The sequence below is a fragment of the Anas platyrhynchos genome, chromosome 2 (genome assembly GCF_047663525.1).
Source record: "Anas platyrhynchos isolate ZD024472 breed Pekin duck chromosome 2, IASCAAS_PekinDuck_T2T, whole genome shotgun sequence".
Classification (NCBI taxonomy): Eukaryota; Metazoa; Chordata; class Aves; order Anseriformes; family Anatidae; genus Anas; species Anas platyrhynchos.
Window position 1 is genome coordinate 119357776 of NC_092588.1, and position 14388 is coordinate 119372163.

General features: G+C 38.3%; 1 protein-coding gene across 4 annotated transcripts in view; it reads right to left on the minus strand.

The window, feature by feature from the left end:
* RARB (retinoic acid receptor beta) overlaps positions 1-14388 on the minus strand; it is a 319793-nt gene that overhangs the window by 265454 nt on the left and 39951 nt on the right. Inside the window, exon 3 of one of the 4 annotated variants that reach the window (XM_027451077.3) lies at positions 7431-7551. The exons of the other annotated variants lie outside the window; for them this stretch is intronic. The gene's annotated coding sequence lies outside the window, so the exon portion shown is untranslated. The remainder of the gene's footprint in view (positions 1-7430; positions 7552-14388) is intronic. 4 annotated transcript variants of the gene reach the window in all.

Here is a 14388-nt window from a genome sequence, read left to right on the forward strand (position 1 = left end):
GAGTCACAGAGACCACCGTGCTCGGGGCAGGTGGCAAACAGAGCGCTCCCCGTGCTGTGCAGACGTGCCTGTTGGCATAGATCATGGACTCGGAGAGGCAAAACTAACTGTAAGCTGCTGAGCCACTTCCCTGTGAATCATTTTTATTTCTGCGGCTTGACTCCTAAGTTTCCTTTCCCTCTCCTCTCAAATTGATGCCGTAATATGGTCACACTGCAGAAATCTGTATCACGGTAGGTACAATATCCCATAGAGCCGTATCGCCCTCTGATATTTAGGAGATTGCTCCTGATTCATCAAGGCTTCCTTGATGACTTACAATGGCTTGGTCAGGTCACAGGGTGCAGGCTGCAATTTCCTTTGCCTTTTTATTTGTATTAATCAGGAGTTGGGGACTGTATATCTTCCTGTTTCCTTACAGGCTTCAGGCATCACTGCATTATAGCGGCACCTGGTGGGATGGGTCAGGGCTGAAAAACACCAAGGAGCAAACGAGACCGCCCGAGCCGCATGGGTCGTCCTTTCAGGGAACACCAACACGTTCTGAATGAAACTAAGCGAGCATCATTTTGTTCCTGCATGCCTTTACAACATCTGTTGATGTGAAAAGTTCAAAATTAGAATCATTGAACCCCACCCTAGTATTCACTGAAGACCTACAAAATGCTGTAAGGAGAACGTCAAGCCACATCTTGGAAACAGACTGCAACCTAAGGGACCTAGGAGATGCACCACAGAATACCACAAAGAAAAAAGCTGATAAATAACATCTCAAAGGCCTCTCAACTTTTGATTCATTAGCTATCATTAAAAATTTATAAAAGTGTATTAGAAACAAAGCTTGGTTCAACCAGCCATGTGTATTCTAGCAAGAGACTTACACACCGAGCCCTTTTCTTTTGATTACTGACTTCAATCTCATCATTTTTATTTTATGGGACACAAAGCATCAAATTCAGCTTCAGAAATACAATGTTCAAAATATAGTGGCCAATAAATGTTTCATCTTTTTCACAAACTAGACCTTAAAGAGCTTCAGTTATTTATTTTTATAGCAGCAGCATACATATGTGTATGACACAGTAAAGGATACTGATCTCTGAAGACCTCAGATTATCTTAAACTCCAGAAAATCAATATCAAATCCTGTGTTTATGGTTGTTTTCATTATTTATTTTAGAGTCTAAGACAGTGGACAGAGGAGGCTGCCAGTTTTGTAGGAAAAGAACCCAGCAAAGTTGCAGTCAGATTTATAGGTCTAATTTTACATTACAAAATAAACCATCTACTCCCAACAGATGAATTCACTGTGGTTCATCAAAAACTAAACATTTTTGTTAAAATTCTGCATACAGCTGCTTACTCATCCAACTGCTTTAGGTCTTACACTACAGCTGATGCTGAATGTGTGCAATGAATTTAAGGGCTCCACACAGGTGGGACTGCATTCAAGGGGCACTACTATCAACTGCCACACTGAAGCCATATGAAAAGGCGTTGCTGCTATCTCCAATGAGGAATGGCATTTTAGCACACATGCAAATGAAAACCAAGGAATACCAGCTCTTGATTAATTTTTAAAAACACAAGTTCATAACAAATTAAAAGAGGCATAAAAGAAAAGTTTAGAGTGTATCATACACTAAAAAACTTTGCATGGAGGTAGCATCAAAAGACCAAAGTACAGATTCGTGTCTCTTACTAAAGCACACCTTTTGAATTAACAGTGCCGAGCTAACTGACGAAGCAAACTACTGAGTTAGGTTTACTTTAAACATAGTTTTCAATTCCATATGAACTTAACTGAGTTGACTAAGACAAGGAAGAAATAATGCCTGAAGTTAGGAAGTGTACCAATTAAACTACAGAAATACTAGCTTAAAAGGAAAAAAGGCTATTAAAATGAAAGGAACTCTCGCTAACGCTGTGCAGGCTTTGACATACATTTAGGAACCAATCCCTCACTGCAGTAATGATTCCAGCACCATTTTCAGGCATCTGCAATTAAACATTAAAAAAAAAATAATTCTGACTGGAAACATCTCTCTTCCCCTGACTTCCTCATATCAATATTGAAGTGTTATAGAAAACGTACTGCTACTATGTAAAATGACTGCATACCCTTTATGTGAAATATTGTGATCTGTTCTTGTAACATAAGCAAGGTGTAGACAGGAGGAATTGCTAAAACATTACAGGCACAGGAAGAATCCTGCAGGGTAGAAACTGGAAACACCAATGGGAATCCTTTTAGTTTAAAGATGAGACATCTACTAGAAGGCATCTTTGAGGTTTGCAAAACAAGACAAGATACATTAGATATTCCTATTTATAACATATAATTAATTTGTGGAATTCACTGCTACCATACCACACTGACATCAAAAGCACAGCAGGATTCAGATAAGGTTTAGACAGATAACATGAAAATCAAGTGTTACATCAGAGGGGATTTAAAAAACACATGGGATTTAAGTCCTTTTGCTACACAGCACAAACAAAAGTCTAACAGACAGAATTACAAAGATACCATCATGGAAAAGACATTAAGTTTACTGTAGAGTTTTCTACACTTTTGTCTGAAGTATTCACCTGCAGCCTCTTACGAGAAAGGACAGTGACTTAGATGGACCACTGGTTTGATCTGGCATGGCAACTCCTATATTCTTATGTTCCTATCAGATAATCCATGGCAACCAGAGTGACAATGGATGGGTACCCACTCTAGGAAACAAAAAATTGTATCCTTCTAATTCTCAGTGCACTGAACTGAATTATGTTAGGTTAAGTGTTGTCACACTGAATAATCTCAGGCTATATCACATCTCTAAAGACACAACTCAATATAACGTGTAGGACACTGCACTAAAGTTTGCTACAGATCCAAATTGAGGGTGAGAAAAAAAAAAAAAAGATAAACTTGAAGCCCAGTGAAACCTATGGCACCTACAATAATAGTAAAAACTATGTTAGAATATTTTAATTTAAAATGCTGTCGTATTCCAGAAATAGAAATTGCTCAAAGATATAAAACACCTGCCTCTTCTCTTGCTGTCTGTCCTCACGCTATCTAACCTCATATAATCACAAACCGTATTAAATGTCAAAGAAATTCAAGAGCATCTCTCATTAAAGCAGCTGTGAGGGTATCAAAAAGGCAAAGACCCCTTACATTCTTAGAAAAAATAATCATGAATGGTAACTGTTAAAAATTTCTGACACTGAATTAAAGCACATCAAGATTTTTGTCCACAAGATGTAAGAAGAAGGCTCTCTTACTAGTCTCTCTTCATTAGAGAAAAGGCTCGATCTGCACCTGCATTTGAAAAAACAAAACAAACAAACAAACAAACAAACAAAAAAAAAACTGTAAAGGCTGTTTTGCCAAACAAGCACAGTCACCTTTGCAGGGCTTATAGGTTAATTTGAAGTATGACAATAACCACGGCAAAAATAAAAAAGGGAGGAAGAAGAGACAGGGGTAACAGCATTGAGTAAAAGACAAAAGTTACAGCAACAAGATAATACAAGATCTTGAAATAGAGGTAAGCATACGCATATTTCTGCAACTAACTAAAGTATTTTTTAAACATTTTTAATTCATATCATTTACTAAACAAAAGGAGGGGTATGTAAATGAAGACAGTGAGCCAGAAGAGAGCTGTTATAATTATCGTGGCTATAGTGACCTTGCACAACAATGCTCTTCACCCATCCCAAAAAGTCATGACTTCCAGGTACTAGTTCCTTACTATCAACTCATTTTCATAGGTACCTGCACCTTCCACTAACATACAACTAAACAGAACCTAAGCAGATCAAGCAAATCCTAGCATTTAGCTATTTCTGCACCATGTGGCAGTATTGCAACATCCCCAATTCACCTACATTGCTGTGCACCATAACTCCTGTGTCCAAAGAACAAGGTTAACAATGAAAAAGAAATTCTGCAATCCTGAAAAAAAAAATAAAATGGGAAAAAAGAATCTCCCACTTTAATAATGTAATAGGAACATGCAAAAAAAAAGTGTGGAAAATTTTGGGGTTACTAATACTTACTAAGTTCCCTGGGTCCAATGATATGTACATAGCTACTTGCATGTCTGAGAGTTTGCAAAATTGAAACTTATGTCTGTATTTCAGTTGTTTCGTTTTGTTTTTAATTACAAAAATTAAAACAGAAATTGGGGGACTTTTTTTTTTTTTTTTTTTTGCCAGCCCCCACAGCTCCATAGCTGTCAAGACGAAGAAGTCAGGAACTTCTAACTTGGCCTTTCATCCATTTATATAGAGATTCTTTGAAAGTATCTGGAGATTTGGTGATTGACAGCTCCACATGCTTCAAGAATTCCTACATCATGCACAGTAGGGTTTGATTTTAAAATAATAGTTCCGTATTATTGTACAATTCTGAACAATTTATTATAGAACTAACAATGTTTATACAACTCTTTCATTACCTTCTAAGACAAGCAAGCAGGTTAATACTAATTTATTCCTGGCACTTGCTGGATTATTTTTTAAGATGTAATGTGGCAGCCTCTGTTCTGAAGAAGCCACGACTCTTTCCTTTTTCTTCCAGGGCAATGCTGCCATTTTGAACAGCCACATGCTGCCTTCACTCTGCAGCACTGCAAGTGGTTCACAGCAAACAACGAAATGTTGCTGGCAGCATCTGCCACCTGGAAACCTGCCAGTCAGCCTCAAAACCACAGAGAAGCTTGTGTTGGGACTTACTCCACTTCCATCCTTTTGGAGGTTCAGCTTTTACTGCTGTCCTCAGTAGCCCTCCTAGCAGCTGTATGATAGAGCTTTGATCCTTTTACAGATGGAAAAAAAAACCCACACCCCTCCAATTACTAACAATTATCATCATGTTTATAGAGATTGTCTCACCTGCACATCTGCAACAAACCTAAGTCATAGAAGAGCATTTTGCCCTCAGCAGATATAGTTAAAATGAACCTTGGTGAAAGCAAGTACCACATAAAAAAGAAAAAAAAGTATTTTGCCAGTCACTGAAATACAATGAGCTTGAGAAGAGCGCAGCAGATCTGAAACACTCAGCAACTTTCATCAGCATTTCAGAGAAGAGGAAGAGGCTATGCAAGTTTCTTAATGGACATGCAGGAAACCTGCGAGGATGATGTCTCCAAATTTGGTCCAGACATTAGAGTAATAAAATTCCTTATGGAAACGTTAAAGGATCTCTTTGACCACGCACCAGACATCTCAACATTGGGTTAAAAAAAAAAAAAAAAGAGGGGGGAGGAAGGCAGGCATTATAAAGCTACAAGGAAAGAAAGTCTTCCATAAATCCTATGCCGAGATTGCTAACATCTGTCTGCAGTGCTGTTTATTGATTTATCATAATCAGTAATAACTGTTTTATGGTATCATGAGTGCACATTTCACATCTTTTATACTTGCAATTAATGCACTCCAAGTATCATCTTCTGTCTTATATATATATATTTTTATACCATAGCTTATTTTTTTGTGTTTGTTTGTTTTCCTACACTTGGTATTACATTGCTAAAGCTGCTGTGAGGCTGTTTGCTGTAGCTCTTGGCTGCCTATGCACAGTGGCAGCAGGCACTGGCTTCAGTGCTGTGACATATCTACTTAATTAACACAGCTGTTGTATCTACAGTGTGAAGTACCTAGCAATGGCGCCATTCTGGAAAGCAGGAGTTGAAAGAAAAATAAATTACAGTATGACTTTGAACTGCTTTAAAAATATAGAGAGAGAAACACATCCCTGTATGTTAACAGGTCTCCTCTATTTAATTATGTACCATAGAATATTGTAGAACACTTCAGAAAGTACAGTTTCATATTTTAAATTCACCTCATTTGTCTTAAATGAAATTGGCACTTGAACATATGAACAAAACCAGAGCATCTATCTGAAACAAAAACCAAAAAACCCAACTGCAATTGCTCCCTCGTGGCAGTGTGCTTTTACCTCTGTTTCTACAGTGTCCATTCTTAAAAGTGATTCTGCTCATCTTGACATAAGAAATAACACAGCAACATCTCCCAACACAAGCAGATATTGCCTTTTTCCTGAAAGCTCATAACACACCTCCCCCCACCTCCCAAAAAAAAACACTGATGTTTTTCAAGGTTTTATTTCGTAGCATTCAGGAAGTTAAAAAAAAAAAAAAAAAAAAGATTCACTCAAGATGAAGATTACACACACATTACACATCAACACTACATTAAACATGATTTTTAAAATGTCTTCTGCAAATCATATAAGTTTGGCTACAAAATGAGTCAGTTGTACCATTGGAAAAAAAAATACAAAAAAAGCAAAGCAATACACCCAGTTTCCTTCAAATCTGCAGTCCATGCAGATGCATGGTGGGCAAATATGGGTGAAAATTAGTTAATTACTTTGAAAGACCATCATCGACTGGGACTGTGTCCGTATTCCAGGAGCCTTCATGATCCTCACAGATGGGACAAATAGGACATAGCAGCCTCAACAGCCTCCACTTCTTCACCAACACACTGAACCCCCAGGTACAAATTAACTCAGTTACATAAAGTAAGCAATCACTCTTTCTAATTGTCTGTTAGATTTCATTTACACTTTGCACAGAGAACTCAGAGGGTTTTCAGCAGTTCCTGGACTGAGGACATTTGAGCTACTGGTGTCAAGGTACTTAGTGCACGCCACCCAGGGTTTTCTCCACACCATCAGTGAAGAATGGCGAGTCCTGCTGTAATGATGTGCCTACATTATGAAGCTACCACCAAGACCATTCCTATTCTTGAGGCTCTCATGGTCATGGGGTATCCGAGCACTAGAAGAGAACGCTTCTCTTCTGACTGTGAAACAGACCCAGCTTTGCTCATTGTATAGTTATTCCAAAACTACTGGTGTGTAGCTGAATCACTGAAGCCTGTGATTACCACAGTAAGGAACTACAAAAATAAGGGAGATTCCTCCAGTTGTTTGCATAGAACTGGCAAACACCAGCCGTAACACCTCTGAAGAAGGCAGCTGTGGTATACCTTGCAGCTCAGAGCACACACTGAAAAGCATTTCCACACCAACTGCTCATGAATGCTTTATTTTCCTAGGCATAAATGCACTAAGTGTGCACCACTCTGCCACTGAATGAAACCTGGAAATTTCATTTCAAAAGCTCATCTAGCCACTGTGCCAGGGTGAGCCTAGTATAAAAATAAAAAAACACCTCCCCAAATACTCTAGAATATGGTCAGTACAAAAATCTACATGTACAGTAATAAAGTCTGGATACGATTTATAAAAGTGTTACTAAATACTATGTAATATAAATATATATTCCCTCTAGCTTCATATACACTCTCACATACATTTATAGCTAGACAGACAGACGGACGTAAGGTAACTTGCCTACAAAGTGGGGCCAGAGCAGAAAATTGCTACCTACCACACAATCTTGTTTCATCTGTTACAGTCGAGATCCAGGTGAAGAAATCCTATGCTAGTATTTTATTCTCAGAAATCTGAAGTTTCTTGCAGTACTTCACCTAGGGTACGCATCCAGAACTCTGTAAATCAAAAAGAGATGATCCTGTATCTATTTCTGGTGTCAGATGGAACACTAACCTGGAAGCCAATTAAGTGCAAAGAAAAACATTTTGATTGAAGCCGATTTTCAAGGCACTCAAGAGACTGCATCCCCTGCAAGTAAGAGCAGAGGGAATGACACAAACAGAAAAAAAAAATCTCTATTTCAAGACCATTCCTACAAATGCAGACCTAGAAATGCAGTGACCTTTCCTGTGACCCTTTTAGAAGAGTGAAGTTTGTGAAGTCTTTGGTTTTGTAAGCACGAGATTGTAGTGCCTTTCCCAAAACCATAATATGCTTTGTAGCTCTTCCCCAAAACAAAACAACCTAGACAAATATTTGAAGACTTCTTCATTCACTTTTGATATTTTTTTTTTTTTGAATTCACTACAGTACACCTTTATCAGAAAATACTGAAAGGAAAGGAAAGTTCTGACATCTCAATCAGCTTCTTCAGGCTCCCTGCTACATAACACAGAAGCCCATCAAAATCTCCAGCTGAGGACATTTATAGCCCTTTTTTTAACCAAACGGATTGACTAGGGTTCTATAAAGAAAGGGTAAACTCTCACTCAGCTATTCAAATTAGCACATTTACCAACAACAGATCTCCCAACTGTTAAATCCCCAAGCTACGCTTTCAATTTGATCCAATGGGGAAAATATTTCCCACTAGAATCATATTCAACAATAGCACTAACTGGTCTCATTATTCTTACTAGTTTGTAGGAAGATACGATAATGATTGCAAAAAGAGAAGCACGGAAAGTACCAGCTCCTCCAAGACTTTTCCTTTGTCTCCATGGACTCATTGACTATTGTTCTCCATTCTTTGCCACTTGAGGACTTCCTCTTCTCTCTGGCTAAAATACTACCTCACCAAAGAAACCAACTTAGCTGCAAGTGACTAGTCAGCATCAAGGAACTGGAATGCTTGATTAATCTCAGCACCCAAAATCTGAAATAATCTTCAGTCAAACTAAACCTGTGATGATTTGTGTCTGCAATATTTGCTTGTCAGTGCTGGGCTGGAGAAAAAAAAAAAAAAAAAAAAAGGAAACCATCTAGAACTAAGATGGTTATACATGTAGATTTTATAGAGGACAGAGTTATACATACTTCAGCATGAAGAGCGAAGACGAACACAAAAATGGAAGCCAAGTTAATGAAATATTCATAATTTTGATCACAGTTACTAAAACGCTTTAACCACTACTTGCTTCTTCTAATTCAGTTCACCCACTTTAGTTGAAACTGGTAGAAATAAAGAAAAAAATAATGCTGCAAATGCCAGTAAGAATGGATAAAGAAGGTATTTAAAAGGAAATATGTAAGAAAAGGAATAATGAAGATTCTTGCATACATTTAGAAATGTTTAAGGAGGGAAAAAAAAAAAAAACAAAAAACATGTTAAACTGCCCCATCCTGAATTAAGTATCCTTATCAGTATGGCAACTGGTGGTTAGTTCAAGACAAGAAACAACACAAATGCTGCGTTAATTCCACCTTAATTTAAGACTTTCATCTTACTGTTTTATTGCTTCGATATTGCCAACATTTCCTTTCTGCAGAACTGCAAAGAGGTGTCCTTTCCCATTCTCATTATTGGCGTATTTGTCCTAATTAGCTGCAAACTAAGCATTTGAGGCTCAACCCTAGAACAAACTCATGTTACTGTCAAATGCCTGGCCCGACACAAGCTGCTTCTACAGAAGTATCCTTAATTTTCCTGCTGATGTAAGGTTCTGCCAGGGAAGAGTCAGGCACTGTAATGTCTCATCCTCTCCTCGTCCCCTCCATATTTCACTACATTGGCAGAATCAATACCGAAATGGGGAAATTACCAGAGGAATATCCTCCTGTATACTCTTTTCCAGTATTTCTTAAAATAGCACACGGATAATCTAGCCTATCACTCACGGTAATTCCTAAGTAGGTCACTGCATTTTAGAAGCGAGCACGGCTCTGCAAAACAAAACGTCTTTGCATTCATTACTGGTAGGGAAATGGCACCTTCCTAAATCTGAGGACAGTCTGACTGGTTCATCCTGTTATTGCTGTATTGTCATTCAATAACCTGTCCCCGTTTTACTAGGGCCTTATAAATCAGGCCCCACATTCACGGAGGCTGTAAAACTGTCAATTGTGGATAGCCTGCGTCAAGCTAAGATCTAGTGAGAAGGATCTGAAAACGAACAGCAGGAAACTTTACCACTATCATCTGCTGCAGATGAGGAGCACGCAACATTTCGAATATAAAAGGCTGACATCTACTGCACACATCCGAGGAAGCACAGGTGTAACCTTTCCACTTCAAAGGCCTCTCGATGTTCACTTTTATCAGCCCCGGTGCAATATTTTCAAAACCTCCCTCTGGGTGATGTCCTTCAAGCCTTTTCTAGGTACCCAGTCCCAAATTTGATTTTCCTCCTTTTATTCTCTTGATTCCTCAAAGATCATTCCAGAAACTTGATTTGATTAGAAGTCTCTTTTAACGTAAGCAATTCATCCTCACACACGCAGAGCTGTTGATTCACCTTTTCTTTAATTTCATTTAGCCCGGCTTTCATTTGAGCTATCTCAATTTTAACCTCTGTAAAAGCTCCATCTACCTTGTTTACTGTTTCTTTGATTTGAAAGATCTCCTCCATTAAGTCCTTAAGCGACAACTCTGTGGCCATTTTTGGCTCCAGCTGTTTGTCAGGAGAGGTCAGCCACTGCCTCAGTCTTTTATTTGTCTGGAGCAACATTCAAATTGTTTTCAGAGCAATTGTTTTGTTCCTATTTCCTGCCATCGCTGCTCGAAAATAATAACAAATCGCCTCATTTCTAGGGAGGGTTTTATCTCTTTACTTCATTATCAAGGCCAGGGAGCATGACAGTTTCAGAGGTAGGTGCCCTGCACAGATTTCCTCGAGTCTTGCTTGAGGATTAATAGTGCAGTAACAGTTGAAAGTTATTTTCTACACGCATACAGCATCCTACACGAGAGCATCTGAAGCCAGCAGGAAAATTAATTCACTTAAGATCCTGCTAGACAGGTAAGTATCGATCTTATGAACAAGAAAACTAGTAACAAAAATACTGCATTACAAACTTACACATGAAAACAACTTTTTTTCCTTTTTAATTTACTTTTTTAAAAAAAGACAGATCAGGTCAGCAGGATTAGTTCCTTGGTCATACAGGAAGCCTGTGGCAGAGCTGGAAATAGAAGGAAGGTTTCCTGCCTTGATATGCAAGTCTATCTTTTCTCCTCCAAATGCACATGGCATGCTCAAAGGAAACCAGCTAACTCACAGAACTGATGAAAGAGTGATTTTAAGATCAGGAAAGGGTGATTCTCAAATAAACCCTTACACCTTGGTCTATTATTTTATGTATCAGTCACTTGATACGGAAGATAGACTTAAGACTCAGCTGTACAAAACCCAAGTGAAGACTAGCATATTGTAGAATATTTCATTTTTAAAATCTGGATTTTAAAACATTATAAACACACTGTTCCTCCTATATCAAGATCAGCTGAGATTTATGCACTGCTATTGAGGCTCTTACCACTTAGGATGGGAATAATGCAAATAGCATCAATTATCTACAAATTAGTCAAGAAATTTAGGCTCCCACCCCAGCCAGTACAGCCAGCCTACCTTCCAACAGGAAATGTATCCCACCTTCCACAGTCACTTTTCTTGAGATGCGATGATTTCTCTGAGGGCCCCATTCTCTTCAATGACTGAGCACCAGAAGACTGGGCAACCAGCTTGACTGTGACATCTAATGTTTAGACAGCTAATTTGAAGTGAAACAAATCCTACTCTTACATGCTTTTTCCAAGTGGATTCATTTGTAGCTTTAACATTTAATGTCTGTTACCTCGAGAGGTAAAGTTGTGGGGGTTTTTTGAAGCCATTTTTCTAACACTATAAAACTTTACCACATAGAAAAATTGTTTCAGTATTACCTACACATTACTTTAAGTAAAAATATACGAATGAAGTTACATTTCCAACCTGTGTGACTCTAGAACAGAAATCCAAAGTTAGATTGCTAACCAACTAAAGGACATCCAACTATGTAATTATAAAAATACTGTAAAAAAAAAAAAAAAAAAAAAAAAAAAAAAAAAGCTCCATTTAAAAAGACTTAAAAAGCTCCACAGAAGCACCCTGACAGTCATTTTAGATTTTTCACCTTTGACTTACTTAGGCAAATATCTGCAGAGAGAAGTCAGGTTATCAAGTTGTTTTGTATATAAATTCATGTCAGCTTCTTTGTAGGAATGCTAAAGAAAACCTTTTTTTTTTTTTTTTTTCCCCCATCGTAAATCAGAATTTTTACAATGAAAGTTCTTACCAGAAAGAAGATCTTGATGTAAAGTCCTAACATATACCCTTAATCTCCCAACCATAAATACTTCCAATAGTATCTCTAAATCTCTAAACTGGGGAGTGAAAAAAAAGGAACAAATATATGTAAAAAGACTCACTTTTTAAAAAGAGATTTAACCTATAAATAGAGAAATAATCAATCCTGTTATAATACATTCTTCTTACATTAAAAAAAAAAAAAATCCATCCTGGTGCAATCTATTTGGTAAGTCATAAAAAATAAGACAAGACAGCTGGGTCTTGAGTCTCATTCTCACTGAGGCCCCATTTCGTTGCCAGAACAGTGTAAAGCAGCCTCTGTGTAAAAGAAACGAAGCCCAGATGAATGTGCAGCAGAGCACAGCGATCCTATACTCGTAGCTATTAGGAGAAATCCAGAACAGGATGTAGGAAAATCATACAAGCTGTATCTAAAGAGACAGAGGCCACATCTGGATATAAGATTAAATGTAAGTGTGCTATGCATGTACTGGACAGAAAAATAAAATTACTTGGACCTAAACTGAGACATATCGCAGTGATGACACAAAGAATAAACAGTGGTACTGTGAGCTATGTTTGCTTACCAAGCAAGAAATGAAGCCTTATGAAAAATTATTTTAAAACACTCATAATGCTAGAATGCAAAAACAGTACTTTTAGTGACTGATATTTCTAATCTGTACTTACTCTCTGCAGTAGTGACTGTATAAAATAAAACAGTAAAAATTCCTAGCCAAGCAAAATGCCTGATAATATAACTTCCTGGCTTGGCTTCCAAAGACTCATGCAAAGTTTAGTAGCTGCATGGCCAAATAAATCTTTTTACTACAGCTTTTTCTTTTGTGTGTGAAAATGGTAAATACAGTATTTTCTGTATTATATACCAGGACTGCAGTCACTACCCAAGAATGCAGATCTTTCACCCGTTCATTACTGAAAATATTGCTTGAGGGAAACTGCTTTAAACTGATTTATGTGGTAGACACAGAAAGACAACCCAGTCAAATTGGACAATGTGGCAGATGGTAATGGATTTATGCATATTTATGTAGCATGTATTTACTTGTCGACTTTGTTATCCATCTTTTGCCCCTTCCAAAAGTAGATGGCAATTTATAACAACTATGATGCTGTGGCTGGCTGACACTCCCTTCACAGCCCTTTCCTTTGGACAGGCTAAAAAGCAGCATGCTTTGTGCAGCTATTTTAATTGTTTTACAGTTTTATTACAAAACATCCTGTCTGTTACACTTGCTTCCTGAGGCTATCATAACAATGTTAGTTGCTCCTGCTTAAATCTGCCTCGGGGTATCTGCTTTTACAGTTACAATTAAAGCCAGTAAGTAGTTCACCAACATGTTAACATTAATTTGTCTTTTAATTTATTTGACCTTTTAAACTAAGCAAGTAACTCACTGAGGTAAGGGACGCGCAGAGAACAAAGTTCAACCATTATCAAACATTTTTACAGTACCGTGCTTTCTGGTTATTTTCCACCGTAACACTGAACTGTTCAGCCGCGAGTGCTTTTATTTATTCTGAATTATTTCCAAAGAGGCATAAGGCATTCAGATTGTATTTAACATGTGCAGGCTTTACGTATCACTAATGCAGATACCACCAGGACAATCTGGAACTTCTGACACCCTTGGTGCCCATTTAAAACCTCAGTCCTGTACCTGCTGTATGCCTTACGATAACCAATAGGACCTCCTGCAAAACGACCCAGACATGCTTAGTTCAACATTTAGGATAACGAACAGATACGGGTTTGTACACATGTCAATGTAAAGCGTATTTAAATAATCATGTAAATAAGCCTCCCAAACTGCAGTAAGACTCCCCAGACAGGGTTTTAGCACTACTTCAACCAAGTTGCTGCTAGGCTGACTCCAAGCTCAGCTGGCTCTGTTTATTCCAGCTCCCCTGTTTTTTCCATATGCCTACCTTTTGTCTACAACTGTGCAAAAGCCACCACAAGAGCGAGCTGCCAAGTCCACCTAAAACCCCACTGAGATGAGAGGGCTGCCACCCACCTCCAGAGCGCTCCCTGCTAAATTAGACAAGGGGGGATGGAAGGGAAACACTCATCAAATGGTCCTTTACTGCTAGGGCCGTCCAGCCTCATGTGAGAAGCAATGGAGAGAAGGGAGAGAGGGAGGAGGAAAAATGCTAGAAAGTGGAAAAGATGAAATGAAAACAGGGAAACAGCCACTGCCGCCTAATAAAAAATAAATCCTCGTAAAAAGTGTTCATTCACTCCCTCCTGGGTGATTAGAACATTTGACTCCTTCTTGCAAAACTCCCCTACGGTGAACGAAGCTTTAAACTATTACTGCCATCTTCCTTGTAAGTTCCCCAACCTCTCTCAGCAATAAAAGCCCTTACTCAGCCCTGCTCCCAAGACTCTGTCACCTCTAGCCTTAATCCTTCTGCAGCAGT